A 14,319-nucleotide genomic window follows, 5' to 3' on the forward strand; every position below is an offset into this window, starting at 1 on the left:
TGGGGGGGGGGAGGGGGGGTGGAGGAAGGGAATAAAGAAAGCATACAAAAAAGCATTTGCCCAATTAGAAAATGACCATCATGTACAAGTGTGGAGTGAACATTTCTAAGGTAAAGAATGGAGCACAAACTTAAATCCTGAAGATCTTCTTTTCTCTCTCAAAGAGGATTGGTTTTAAGAAGGAGCAGACTGAGATTCATTTACACTCCTTTATCTTCCACCCCAGAAACAAAACTGTGCTCCTGCAAGGACAGGTGTGCCAGAGGAGCCCTGCTCTGTGCCACATCCTGCAGAGGGGGAGTGGGAGAAAGAACCTGATATGAGGGAAAACAAACTACAGAGCCATGTTTCATCACAGCAATGCCACCTACAAAAATGTAGGAATATAAAGAAATGATTTTAGGTGTTTTCTCCTAGGAAGAATCAGTTTGGCCAACAGACAGGGCAATAATCCTGAGCTACCATTTGCATGGGCAGAGGCTTAGCCTGCAGAAAAGGGAAGAGGTGAGGTGGTTGTATGCTGTGTGATGCTTAGGGGACAGCACATGAGTGGTGACACAGGTGGGAGGACTCAGCACTTCCAGCAGTGCCACTCCCATGGACGTGCTCTGATTTGTGTCCCTGCGCCCCAGCCTGAGCTGCAGAAAGGAAAACCCAGCAGGCGTGTGTCAGACCCTGCGTAACCACACAACAATTTCTCCCACGTCCCACTTCTGGGTCGGAGTAGCCAGCCTCCCTGCTGACACATCCAGGGCAGCCGTGCCTCAAGATGTCACCTCTTTGTCCTGGCAGGGAGCTGCTGGCAGAGAGCAGCGCTCAGTGCCCTCAGTGACCAATGGACACCGCTGTGGTGCTGCCTGGTGAGGTTGGGATTCACCATAACCATCCTCATTAATGGCATACAGTTAAAGATTATTAATTCTGAATTCCATCTGTAGCCATAATTAAACTGTTTTCCTGTCCAGGAGGCAAATCGGGGTTGGATGTAAGGAGCTGAGGACTCATCCTTCCCTCTGAGGAACCAGGCACTCTCCCCAGCGCTATCTCTATCCCCACCCCCTCCACATCCCCTAATTTGGGAAATCATTTGCATTCTTTCTCTGAAAGCATTAATTGAGGAGAGAACAAATGGAGTCCCCAGTAATTTGAGCAAGCCTCATTACTGCCCGAGGGCTTATTTGGAACCAGCAGCCGTCAAAACAACAATTGCAGCGCCCTGGCCCAGCACCAAAACTATACTGGGAGGGCTGGTGGGAGAGACGGGGGTTTTGTTCTCCGAGAGCCAGTTGTGCACCTCTAATGACAAGTGCCACAGCCAGCCCCGGCGTAGGGCTGCACGGCCGTGTCCTCTCCCTTATTACCAGCTGCAGGAGGAGAGCCCGGCAGGGCAGGGGTCCCAGACAAATGTCATGCTTCTGGGGCCATGGACCACCCACAGCAGGAGATGCCACTTGTAATTAGGACGTGGTCGTTTGCTGCCTCGCCTGACTTTGCCCCAGCTGGAGGAAAGCTTGTCCCCATGAGCAGAGAGGAGAGGGCTGATGTTCTTCCCGCTTTAACAGCCTCAGGTTGTGCCAGGGGAAGGTCGGATTGGGTGCTGGGAAGAATGGGTGGTCAGCTTTGGAAGGGGCTGCCCAGGGAGGTGGTGGAACCCTCACCCCTGAGGTACTGAGCTGTGTGGATGTGGCACTGAGGGGCACGGCTTAGTGGTGGGACTCAGGCAGATTGGTGGATGGACTGAGCAATCTGGAAGGCCTTTTCCATCTTGGATATTCCTATAGTTCCATGCAGCCCTTTGTGGAAGGCAGGATGATGCTTGGGGCCCCAGGAGTGCAGACAAAGGACAGCAGGGTGAGACACCTGATGACACACTTGGTTTTCTCCGTTACCTTTATGGAGATCAGCCTGTTGACTTTCCTCCTATCTCACTGCCTTAAATCACTGTACTGCTCTATGCTGGCTGGCAGTTCTCGGAGGAATGAGAAGCACATAAGGAAAGAGAAAGGCTTTTAGCAGCATCCAAGGCGGATGGGACCAGGAGTCTTTGCTTGCAGCCCACCTCTGCTTTCTGCCAACCCCTAAGAGAAAACGGGTAGGGAAAAAAAAGCAGCCGAAAATCAGAAAAAGATCTGAGGCTGCTGCTGGGTTTCCCTGAAGCTCTGTGGGGCAATCACTGAATCCATGAAGAGCTCAGGGATGTCTTTGTTAGAGGTAAGAGCATTTCAACAGCTTGCTTTGTGTTTGCTGTTTTCTGGAAGACCAGCAGAGAAAAGCAAAGGAGCTTTGTGTGCTTCGGGACAGTGACTTGCACAGCTCCTCACTGGCCCAGTTCCCATGAAAGTGCCCAGCTGATATCAAGTGGTCCTCAAGCAGCCTAATTGCATCTGTTTTCTCTAAACATTTACAACCAACAAAACATGCATGTGTACGTTCAGCTGAGGGCCACGGAGAAAAGCAGCAGCTGCTCCCCACGTTCCCACTGGAGCTTGTATATACTGCAGTGCTTTTTAAAGCATCTATTTACATTTTCATTTTGGATCCCTCTTCACTTCCTGAGCAGATTTGGCCAAATCCAGCACTGGTGAAAAGAGGGTGCATTGCCCCAGTGTCAGCATAGCTACATTCATTTCAGCAGGGTGGAAGGATGGGTCAACGATGGGTCTCCTCTGTTGCTCATCGTTATGGACCTAGATATTGCTGCTCTGCAGCCTTACTGGAGCACCCAGACCATGCTCTGGGCTGGAGGACCCCATGCAAGCAAGCATGGCATTGCTACAGGAGGTGGAGCATGGTTAGGAAGGCAGGAGCCAACAGCTGGGTACTTATGTTGGCTTCAGCAAGGAGGACAGAGCCACAGTGGAAGGGCTGTAGGATGCTGCATGGCTTTCTGCTCAGCAGGAGCCATGGTTTGGCTCTTGTTGGCTGCTCTGGGGAAGGAAGGAGCTTCCCAGCTTAGGATGTGACAGAGAAGTGCCATCCAGAGGCTGTGTTGGATCTTTAGCCCCGGAGAACATTATTTCTATTAGTCACCATATGATATTTTCAGTCTTGTTTCTCAATGCCATCTCAGAGCAGAACAAACCACATTTTTCATTACTCACAACATACAGTGAGACACTTAATGAGTGATGTATCATTTTAAGGAACAAGGGATGTACCTAAGGCCAGAAACACAGTGCATTCTCAGAGCACCGTGTTAAGGCCAAGAGTCCACTGGCATTCCCTGTTCTTTAGGTTAAAAAAAATTCTTCTTCCCATAACTTCTGCAAAGACAAAGAGAGAATCCCATGGATCCTGGTGTCACCCTGTGGAGTTCCAGGGACCTGCTCCCCCCTCCCCCAGCCTCCTCCCATTCATTTGCATTATCCAGCACACCACAGCTGGTATCTCACACCCTTGGTCAACTCAATGGCTCCTCAACAGTAGAGATTTAGTTAAATTAGAAGCTTCAGAAACAAACTTGGAAGTGAAAATAGGTCTGGTGTGTTAAGCATAAAAAAATCCATTGCTTAACAGTGACATTAACAAATGATGTTCATTACTTATTTTCCAAATGACCAAGCCTGATCTCTGATGGAGATGTAGGGGAGTCCAGTAATTCCCTTTTAATCATTTCCCTTTGCATGATGAAAGAGGAGAGCTGCTCACCAGTAACACGGCCCTGTGCTGCTGAGGATGAGCAGTTCTTCATGGAATAATGTTTTCTCTCAGTACAGCACTGATACGAGCCTACATGTGTCTGACACAAGCTCCTAAAAGCACGAGTTTGTTTGTATTTGTGTTGCTGGTTCCCGTGCTAGCAGCCACCATCTGCTTTCATCTGTGTGGGCTGTGCTGCACATCCCGTATCGGTCCCCATTCGTCTCCAGAATTCATTTGCAAAAGGGAAAAAGGAATCTGGATGCTGATGACAATGCCACACTTCATTGCTGTTTGGCACAGGGGAGTTGACGCACATCTATAGTTGCTTTATTTTCTCCTTGCTCATCTTTTGAAGCTGCCGTCCCTCAGCTCTATTCCATATGCAGAATTGTTTGTGGCTGATTCAGTGCTTGCAGAGGTGTTTGCTTTTGTAAGCAGATGTGTTCTCAGGAGAACGTGCGTGTGCTTTGTGTAGGCTGGGACAGCACACGCCGTACTGCAGCACCGTGCTGTTATCACTGCCAGCTCCATGTTGCCCTGCCCTTATCTCAACCCTGAGCCCCTTCCCTTCCTCCCTCAGTTCTGTACAGGATGGCGAGTGAGAGGTGTGGATGCCCAGCAGTGTGAAACCAGCGCATCTGGGCAGCACGCCTGGCTCTCATGTGGGAAAACTGTTACTGCAAAACCTTCCTGTTTTCCTGCGCAGGACTCAGCACAAGGTGTGCATTCCCTTAAATGTGGTGGGATGCGAGCCTTGGAGCTCGGTGTGCCAAGCTGGCATTTGGCTTTGCAAAAATAGTATGGAGGTGCAGCAGGGCTTCCTAATATGCGGTTCTGGTCCAGCTGTGCTTCATATTTTGGAGTTTGCTTTGTGGTGTAATAGAAGCCCTTTTTTTATCTGCTGCCAGCTGTGCAGCCATGCTTTCTCCAGGAAAATTTGTGCACTTTTCCCCATCATACAGCAGAGAAACAGAGGCACTGTCATGGAAGAGCCAGGCTGCCCCACACATCAATCCCCTGGCAGCAACCTCAGTGCCAACAACCAAATAGTCCTTCCTGCAAGGACACAAAGTGAAGGGATCCTGGCTGAGCTGCCTGGGCCTTGCTGCCATGCAAGGAAGGGCTGTTCCAGGTCAGGAGTCCCTCATGGACTTCATATTGGGAATCCCAGCCCAACTCCAAGGTCAGGGCTGTGCTGCACCAAGGCTGGCTGCAAGCAGAGCTATTTCTGCTCACATTTGGTTTAGGTTTCAGAGGCATCACATAAACATTCCCAGTAAAGATGCTTCTTCCAAAGAGTTAGGCTAAGTGGGGCTTCCTCCTTTGTGTTTATGGGAAAGCATTTTGTTTAGACTGAAAAGCAAACGAACAGCTCCACTTATTCCTCCCCGGCACATTGCAACCAGCTCACAGGCATCTGGGGTGGGAGATTCAGCACAAGCTCAAGCAAAATCCACATTAAAAGTCCCATAACAAGACACTTGCATTGCAGCCGTGGGACAGAAGGCTGGGCAAGGGCAGGAGGCACCATCCACCATACATTCTTCACAAGTAGGGTTGTCCTGGGATCACAACAGCAGATAAACTCTTCTCTTAAGCATTATTCTGGCCTGTGAACCAACCCCACAACCTATTCACTGCCTGGGAGGGTTGGAAAATGCAGTACCTCTTGCCCTGTGCTTTCTGGAACTATAAAAAAATAAAAGAGGTATTTTGGATTTTGCCTTTCAGGGCTACCTGAACACTCACCTCTGCATGAACACCAGCAGTAGGCTTTACACCCAAGAAGTACCACTTGGAATAGACTGTAAGTGAGAACTAACCTGGTGTCTATACCTCTGAATAGGGGGAATTTCCCCAGGGGTTGAAAGAGTTCTGTCCGAGCCTTTCATGGAGTTATTATTTCTTTGATTTAAAGGGGGGAAAAAAGCGATGAAAATCTCTGCCGAGAACAGCTGGCTAATTTTTACTCTTTCTTTATAGCAAATCCCAGCCAAAATCTGGCTGCTGGCAAGCACAGACCCAACATCTGCAGGAGGAGAGGCCTCCAGCCTCTCCAGCTCACTGGAATTTTCCAGCTGCTATGAAACATTTCCCAAGTTCACTACAGCATCTGTTGAGGTAGGGATGGTGTCCAGGTGGGTGCTTTTTGCTCTGTCCTGGTGCCAGGCTGAGGATGGTGAGGGTGGCTGGAGAAATGCCCACCCTTGTTGAGGGCTGGACTCCACAGTGATGCTCCGAGGGATTGGCTTTTCTTTCTGGGACCAACTGGAGAAACTCCTAACCTCATGTTGGCCTTGTCCCTTTTTTTCCATGATTAGGACCTTAAATCGTGGCCATCACAACTCAGTACACATCCTGTTGGTCTCGTGAACACTGAGTGACATCTTCACTCAGCAATCCCAGAACTTTGCACAGCTGCTCAGTGAAGATGGTTCTCCCCACATGCTGAAGCAGGCTTCCTAAGCTTATCCATACAGCAACACCATCAGCCATCCAGGGCTGACATGTGCCCATCCTCACGGACCTGCAGGAAAGGCTGGTCCTTCAACTCCGACAGCTTCCTGATTTGAATCCAACTGCTTCCAAAAGTCCTTTCCAAGGGTGGCTGATGGCTTCAGCATGAAACAAGACAATGGGGCTCACTCGAATGTCTGCAAAGCAGCAATCATATATTCACTGGTATTTGCAGGACTGGCACTGAAGGAAAAGGTGACAAGTGGCAGCACCTGGAACGATCTCAACTCTATTTCTAATCAAACTAAAAATCCCCAGATAAAGATGTGAGCAGGCCCTGAATTAGCTGCCTGGTACAATGATCCAGCAGCTCCCACCTCCAAGTCCCTAAGCACCCTTCAAACTCTTCAAAATTCACCCACAAAAAGATGAGAGCCTGATTCTGCCAGGTGACACTCCGGGCATCCACGGGAAGGAGGCAATGCAAGGGTTAAGTCCCTTGGCAGCAACTCAGTTGCACGATGCAATAAAATATTTTATGACATTTTTACAATATTGTGCAATGGGATTTTGAGCCCTCAAAAGAAAACACGATGTGAAAGTAAGATGCATCAGCATGGAGCAAACAGCACAGGTATGAGATGCTTTCCTTTCCTCCCATCTCCTCCCTTCTCCCTCTGCCCTCTGTGCAACCGGGAGCCCTCATTCCTGCCCCACTCAGCCCAGAGTCCTCAGTGCTTCCCAGCACATCTGCACTAATTTTATGTGCATGCTACATACTTCCATGGTGAGCACATAGTACTTGTTGCTACAAACAGCCCCAATAAATGTGGGAGCCAAGTGTGCCTAAATATTACAACATATTAAACACCTTTTAGCCTGATCCATAACCTTGTAATTGGTATAAAAATAACAAGATTTGTCTTTACATGGGATTCCAGTGTTCTTGTTGCTGTCCATTTGCTGCTTGACACTGTGGCTCAGGATACCAGTGGTAGGGCAAACTGGTGGTGAGCAGCTAAAATCAAGTAGGACACTAAGTCAGTGCATCCTAAACTAACTCAAATGATACTAAGACAAAGAAAAATGTGTTCACATCAAAAGAATATGGGGATGTTTCATCTAGTAGTGAAACATGGATGTAGACGTGGCACTCGGGGACATGGTTTAGCGGGCATGGTGATGCTGGGTTAACAGTTGGACTAGATGATCTCGGAGGTCTTTTCCAACTTTAATGATCCAATGGCTGAGGGAGAAAGAGAGGATGCTCAGGTTGGATATTAGGAAAAAATTCTTCTCCAAAGGAGTGGTTACGCATTGGAAGGGCAGCAGGGAATTTGGGGGATCACTGTCCCTGGAGGTGTTCAAGAAAGGGGTGGTTGTGGCACTTAGGGACATGGTTTGGTGGGCGTAGTGGTGATGGGTTGACAATTGGACTAGATGATCTTGGAGATCTTTCCCAACCTTAACGATTCTATGGAGAAAGCGAGAATGTCTAAAGCCCCAAAGTAAGTTTCATCAGAAATAGTTTGTCTCAGAGGTTCTCCATAATTATATGGAAGTGACCCTCACTGGAAAGGACCAACGCTTACCTATCAGAACAGCTGCAGCAAAGAGACTTCAGCAGATGTGGATTGTCACCAGATGCATTGAGTATGACTGTATCTGTCATGGCACCACCAGTCCTTCCAGGAGCCGAGGTAAGGAGAAAGCTCATGTTGTCCTGAAGCTGACACTGAAGCTGCAAGTTTCAGGAGGTGCCACTGTACTGGAAACAGAGCATGGGAAGGCATCCAAGTGGTCATGACCAGCAGGGTCATTCTGATAAGCTGCTGGTACTGCTCTAAAAAGGAAGCTCCCCTTTGAATGCATTGGATAAGGTTAGGGTTAGGAAATGGAATGTGGAAAAAGGAATGTGGAAAATTTATCTACAATCCAAAGGTGAATTTGACCAGGACTGTTCCAAACACTCAGAGATCAGAGACCACCATGCAATGGGCAGTGGAAGAGAAACCTTCACCTCTCCCTCAGGTGAACTCCCTTCCCTGCTCCAGTCTTTCTGATAACAACATGGGATGGGAATGTACTTTTTTAACAGAGGCAACGATAAGGTTCTTCTGTGATCACTTTTTTTTCCAGCAACTGATGCTCGAAGGAAAATCCCAGATATCACAAGGCTTGGCATAAAATCGTATAAATTGGCAACACTGTATTTGGAAGAAGGCAAGTTAAGGAAAGCCTAATCCAATCTCATGCTCTGGAGGAGCAGCAGAACGGCTGCAGCCTGCTGAAGTGGTGGGGATAGGAGTGCTCGTGCCACACAGGACGTGCCTGGAGTCCTGGTAGGGTACAGAGCAGCTCAGATGGAATCCCAGCATCTGAACTTCTGAAAACAGAGAGATCCAGCATCACGGCTTATTTGTCTGATCAAACAGAGCAAATCCCTCACTCTGATCCTGCTGATGGCTCTAAATTGCTTTAAACATTGTTAAATGAACCACACAATACATTCTCAATGTAAGTATTTTTTCCTTTTAGTGGTGCCTTGGCCTGACTTCAGTGGGTGTTTCGTCTCCTTTGGAGAAGCACCTGCTGAGCAAGCGGTGTCTGTGAGGACTCACCTGAGCAGGTTTTGCTCTTTTGTTTCCACCCATCAACCATTAAGTAGGGTTTTATTACAAAGCTCCAGCCATGCCCAGAGCTTCCCTGTGTTCTGAAGGGTGCAATTACAGGCTAATTAGGCAAGAGGCAGAAGGTCAATCTGCACAACGCCAGCTGCCAAATTGAGGCTGGACACAAGCTGTCTGGTCCTTCCTGAAAAGGAGTCCTTGGGGGTTCTCATGCTGCATCCCATAGGATGGGGCTGCGCATGGGGAGAGCACTGGGAAAGGCTCTCAACCAGCCCATAAATCTGCATTGCACACCTGAAAGGAAACAAGAAAAAGCATTGGCTTGGGAGGAAGGAAAGGGATCCTGCAAGTGAGGCAGGAGAGAAAATATTTCTCCTCTGAAGCAGCTGTGACTCCAGCACTGGGCACATCGAAGTTCACTCTGGGTGCCCCTTCAGCTCAGGAAGTCCCATGCAGTGGGAAAACCCTCCCCATTTCACTGCAGGTTTACCCAAGTCCCCCTCCAACATCTTGCAGGGTGCCCACCATCACCCCTTGGTCCATCTTTCCCACCCTTGGCATCATTCACACGAGGTTTTTGGCAGCCAAGTGTGGGATCCCAAAGCGCCAGCAGATCACCTTGAACGCTTGTTCCAGAGATCTGCTTAAAGCACTTGCTGACGGCTGTCCTGAGAGAGATGGAGGGTGCTCCACCAGCTGCTATCGATGGCATCACCACTTGGATTACATCAGTTCTTGTGACATTGGCCAACTGAAACCTTGCTCCCCAAGGGAGGCCCAGCTTAATTGAGTGTGGTTATTAATACTGCACTATCAGCAGCCAGATGGTCCAGGGACAGGCAGTTTTTATACATTTTACTGATGTCCTTCAGTGGAAAATTATTTTCACTTATCTTTCGTCCTCTTATACTTGAAGTAGAAGGAAGTGTGGACAGCAGCACCCTCCACTGCAAGCAGTCACCACGAGGAAGTGCCTGGCTGGAGGAGCCTGATGTGGGAAGGTGTCTGCATGGGGGTTAATTAAAACAGCTCCATGGGCTGGCTGGGGATGGGAGGCAGTAGTGGGCCCTTCCCACCTTGCCCGAGGTGGCTTTTTCTCCATCATTCTTTCCCCCCACATACACACTTTTCCTGCCTTTTTAACTAAAAGAGCTCTCTGTGATGGATTCTCAGAACCCTCAACCCCAAGGGCAACACCAAAGGCTTTCCACATGCTGATAGATGGATCCACACAGCTCCCTGGGCCAGTCAGAGCCTAAAATATGGAGATAAATAGAACCAGGTGGCAAGCAGAAGAGCATCCTTAACAGCGTGGTCTTAGGTGTCCAAAAATGGCCATGAAGAGTTGCCTTTAGCCCAAAGATTTTCTGCCCCTATCAGTGGCAACTCAGTCCAATGGCCTGGATTCAGATGCCTCTTCAGAGGTCATTTCATTTGGTCTTAGTTCCAACAACATCACTTTCTGGTTCTTAGTTCTAACATCTCCTGCAATTCAGATCACAAAATGATGGTGCAGATAACCAGAAAGAAGCCCCTGGGCTTCATCCTGCTAGGGAAACTGCCCCAGGCTGCTCTATACATGCCATGGGGTTTGCCAGGTCTCATCCTGCTGAAAAGCAGCCCTCCAACTTCAGCCATCAGTCTGCACTGGTTGTGATGGACATGCCACTGAGGAACAGGCAGGAGGGCTGCGGTGGGTGTCTGAGCAGACACTGGGTAACTGACAAAGTCAAGAAGCTGTAGGGTGAGCTCTGGGTTCATGTGAGCACTAGGGGTGTTCATGGTAGCTCAAGGAAGTTGTGGGGAGCACAGCTACACAGAGTGAAATCCCAATTCAGGCATGAGTATGGGTGCAAACTGCTCGTTGCACTGTGTGCTGTAGAGAAAGCTTAGAGCAATAGATACCTATTCAGAATCTCAGTGAGGTGCTTAGAGTCAAGTGAGCTGAGTCCTCCCTGAGTGACCGCACTCAGACAACCACTGGGGTGCTGGATGATTCAGAACACTTTGTGATTTGCTATGCAAACCTTTGCTTCGTGCCCAGCCAGGTGACTTGGCTGAGTTCAAGGGACCTCCAACATCTCCATGGTGCCCCCTTGTCCCAGAGACGAGGCCACTTTCCGTTGGCGTCCAATCACCCCAACACCACCAGAATCAGTCCTTACTGGGAAGGGAGCTTTTCTTTAGCTTATTTATATTTTGCTTATAGGGCTCCCTGGGCTGGCCGCTCACCGGGAACATCATCAGCAAAATAGCAAACAGATGTTATCCAAGATCGTTCATAAATATTTCATAGCAGCCTGTGAGCCACCCGGTGAAAGACAGAGACCTCAGCACCAGGTCTGAGCTTATTACCAAGCACCAACAAATGCTTCTAATTGTGTCAGCAGCGATGCCAATATTATTGACAGCAGCAGAGAGAACAGCCCGCTGCGGTTATTTGCTTTGCTGTGGGCACCCGGGCTAATAAAACGGAAATTGAAGGTGATGGATAAGACTTTGTGGAGAGTCTCTTCTCCTTATTAGATTAACACAGAAACATAAGCAAACAGGGAAAGGCGAGGAGGAGAGGGAAAGCCCACAGAGATGAGCAAGGGAGCTCAAATGGATGGGGAGAGGGTGCAGGACTTGGAAAAACTTGCTTCACGCCAGTTACTTCCCAGCAGCAGCAGTGCTGTCCCCGTGTCACCAGGGATGATGTGACACTTGATTCCTTGCTGTTTGCAGAGCATTTTGACGTCTTTGCTTCAAAGGAGCTTTTATTAAAGTTCCTGCTTGCTAAGAACTGCCTGGGACTAATAAACACGGTTTAAGAAAAGTAATTTGGGGACATGACAGCAGCTTGGTGGTGTGTGCTTTTGGGTGTGGAACTGTGTGTGTGTGCAAGCGCAAGCAGCTCACTAATTCTCCAGAGATCCTCCATTTATTTGGAGGCAAAAGACTCCCATGTGAACATAAGACTTGCTATGGCAATATTTTATATGCATGTTTTAATCCTCTCTCTAAGCAGCCCGTTTATTAAAACTCGGCAAGTTTCAATTTTTGAAGCTGGTTTCTTGAGCTGTCATTATCCTCCTGCTGGAGCAGATTAGCGGATTGCTAGGAGGATGCAATTTGAGCTCAATTAATTCTGCTTCAAGTCCCAATTCAGAGCTGCTAAATAGCTCTCAAAGCCTCCCATCAGGATCCCAGCACTCCTCTCCCTGGCGAATTCAGCCTTGGGAGCACACCTCTATTGGGATTCCTGCTGCCACTGCCCCACAGCAGCCCCATGGCACCACTGGGCACACTCCACGTCTCCCATCCAAAAGGGCTCTTATGAGACTTTCTGCTGGGTCTCTCTAAAGCATCCTGCACCCGGGGAGCGAACACAGAGCTGATGTTGCAAAAAGCCATCCCCAACGTTCGATCTCTCTTCTCTTCTGAATCCCTTCTGTTAGATCAGCTCAACCGTTGGCGCAATCATTTTCATGTCTGCTTGAGTGCAGTAATGAGAGGGAATGGCAGAGTAAAGCAGATAATATGTAAAGCAGTGAAATAAAAATAGTCAGTCCGCAAGCCAGGGCAGTTTTATTTCCTTTGGGTAAGGCTTGCCTTGGCTGTCATAAGCAGGATTAAACCAGGGCCTTGAATTAACCTGCCGGGCCCAGGACTGCAAATCCTCACTCGTGCAGTTGGGTCTGTGCGGGTGGAAACTGGGCTCTGGGAGCTGTGTTAAATCACCATTCAAGCACAGCCATCGGCTGCTCCTTCTGCCAGCAGCTGTTCCTCACATTCCTCTGCACAACCTGTACCACCGGGCCAGGCTCCAGGACTGCCCAGACCGTCATGAATCTTGACCTAGTTTACAAACAGGTATCGAGTCCATTTCCTCCGTTCTGGCTTTCATCTCTCTTCCTTCCTTGCTCTCCCTCTTGTGCTCACAAGTACACACTGCACGTCCTCCTTCCAGCTGCCAGCCAGCACCGCTCGCCTCCAGCCTGCCCCTTTTGCTCCCATCATTGCACAGTCAGACTGCACAGCCTCCCACCATCCTGCTGGATCTTCTCTCTGGAAGCCCAAGAGAAGGGAGCTGAGGTACCACCATCACCACAAACCCAGAGCAGATGTCTCTTGTGGCTGCTTCTACTGCTTTTCTGTTAAGACAAGGAGGATTTCTAGAATGCAGATCACCTGGTAGAGAACAGACTGGGACAGGGGGCACAGAGCCATTCCCTTGGCAGTACAGTGCAGCCTACAGCAGCTTTTCACAGCTGCACTTTGCCCACAGCCTCCCCTCACCAAATGCAATGAAACAAAAGAGAGCCCACATCACCAGGTGGGACCACAGAGAAATGCCCATATTTCTGTCTTCCTGATGTCTGGACATCACAGGACTTGCTTCTGTGCTGCCCGCATCCCTCAGAGCATCATCCCACCGTGAAGCTCTGGTCTTGTGGCATCACTGAGAGCAGGAAAGTGCAAAGCAAGGCTCTGGTGCATGGTGCTATCATTCACACCCAAACAGCATGCACAGAAACCTTTGGAGCTGGCACTACCTCACACATGAGCCTTTCTGAAACTGTGTCCCCAAGGCAAGGCAGAAAACATGACTCATTGCAATATGTTGGCTTCAAAGGGATTCCCCAGCAGCCTGATGGACACCTGGCCCTGCAGGAAGTGGGCTGAAAAAATACTCAGTCCCTAAAGGTCAGCATGTGGCACACCGGTGGCCTGGCTGGGAGTGAAGGGCACAGCTGCAGGCATGCCAAGATGTGCTGCTGGCACAGGTGCTGCACATCAGGGATTCTCCATCCCAAATGCCTCCGCTGTCCCTTGTACATCATTTCATCCCTCTCTGCATGTTGCAGTCTTGACTGTCCCATGTCTTACAGCCAAGCACACAGGTGGGCTGCTCAGCTTCGCTGTTGCTGTCCGTCGTTCATGGGCTCGCTACAGTGCAGGGTGGATGCTACCACACAGTGCCCCAGAGATTTGCTGTCTCCCAGAGATCCAGCTCTGCTCTACGGAGGTGACACCCGCAAAAGGAAAGCTGCACACAGCCTGTGTCCTGCAGCAGTGGGTCTGCTCACACAGCCACCAGCAGCTGTGCTGGAGAAATCTGTGACCCATCTCCATGTCCTCTGCCACTGCTGTTGTGCTCACAGAGATGTGCCCAGATGATGAGAATCCATCCAAACAGGAGGTGCTGGGCTGCTGCAACCCTCACATTTCCCCATTCCCAGGCAGCCAGCAGGGTTCTGTAGAGCCAGGAGAGGGTTCAGACCTGGTGCTGGGAGCACTGGTTGGGATGGGCACAAAGGCTGTGAGCCCGTCCAGCCCTCTCTCAATAAGCACAGAGCAGTTGAGCACTTCCTGCTCATCAGGATCTTGCTGTAGTTAGGGATGCTTTGTGCCTATTGATTAAGGGAGCTGCATTTGTGTCTGGGTTCCTCCAAAACACAGCCAAATGCTTGGGAAGGATCACAGGAGGACTTTGCAGTTGGAGACCATGACCATGAGCTGCCTTCCCTGAATCACCCATGGTTGATTCCCAGTTCATGAGAACCACTCCAAACTCCACAGACAGGGCTCAATCACTGGCACATAG

General features: G+C 49.5%; 1 long non-coding RNA gene across 1 annotated transcript in view; it reads left to right on the forward strand.

Moving 5' to 3' along the window:
• Positions 1-5,449, forward strand: part of LOC122168254 — a 9,530-nt gene extending 4,081 nt beyond the window's left edge. Inside the window, exon 3 of the long non-coding RNA XR_006171218.1 lies at positions 5,374-5,449. This is a non-coding gene — a long non-coding RNA (uncharacterized LOC122168254). The remainder of the gene's footprint in view (positions 1-5,373) is intronic.
• Positions 5,450-14,319: the final 8,870 nt, after the last annotated feature.

This window comes from Centrocercus urophasianus, unplaced genomic scaffold (genome assembly GCF_019232065.1).
Source record: "Centrocercus urophasianus isolate 14NV4802_14NV808 unplaced genomic scaffold, USGS_Curo_1.0 seq_41, whole genome shotgun sequence".
Taxonomy (NCBI): domain Eukaryota; kingdom Metazoa; phylum Chordata; class Aves; order Galliformes; family Phasianidae; genus Centrocercus; species Centrocercus urophasianus.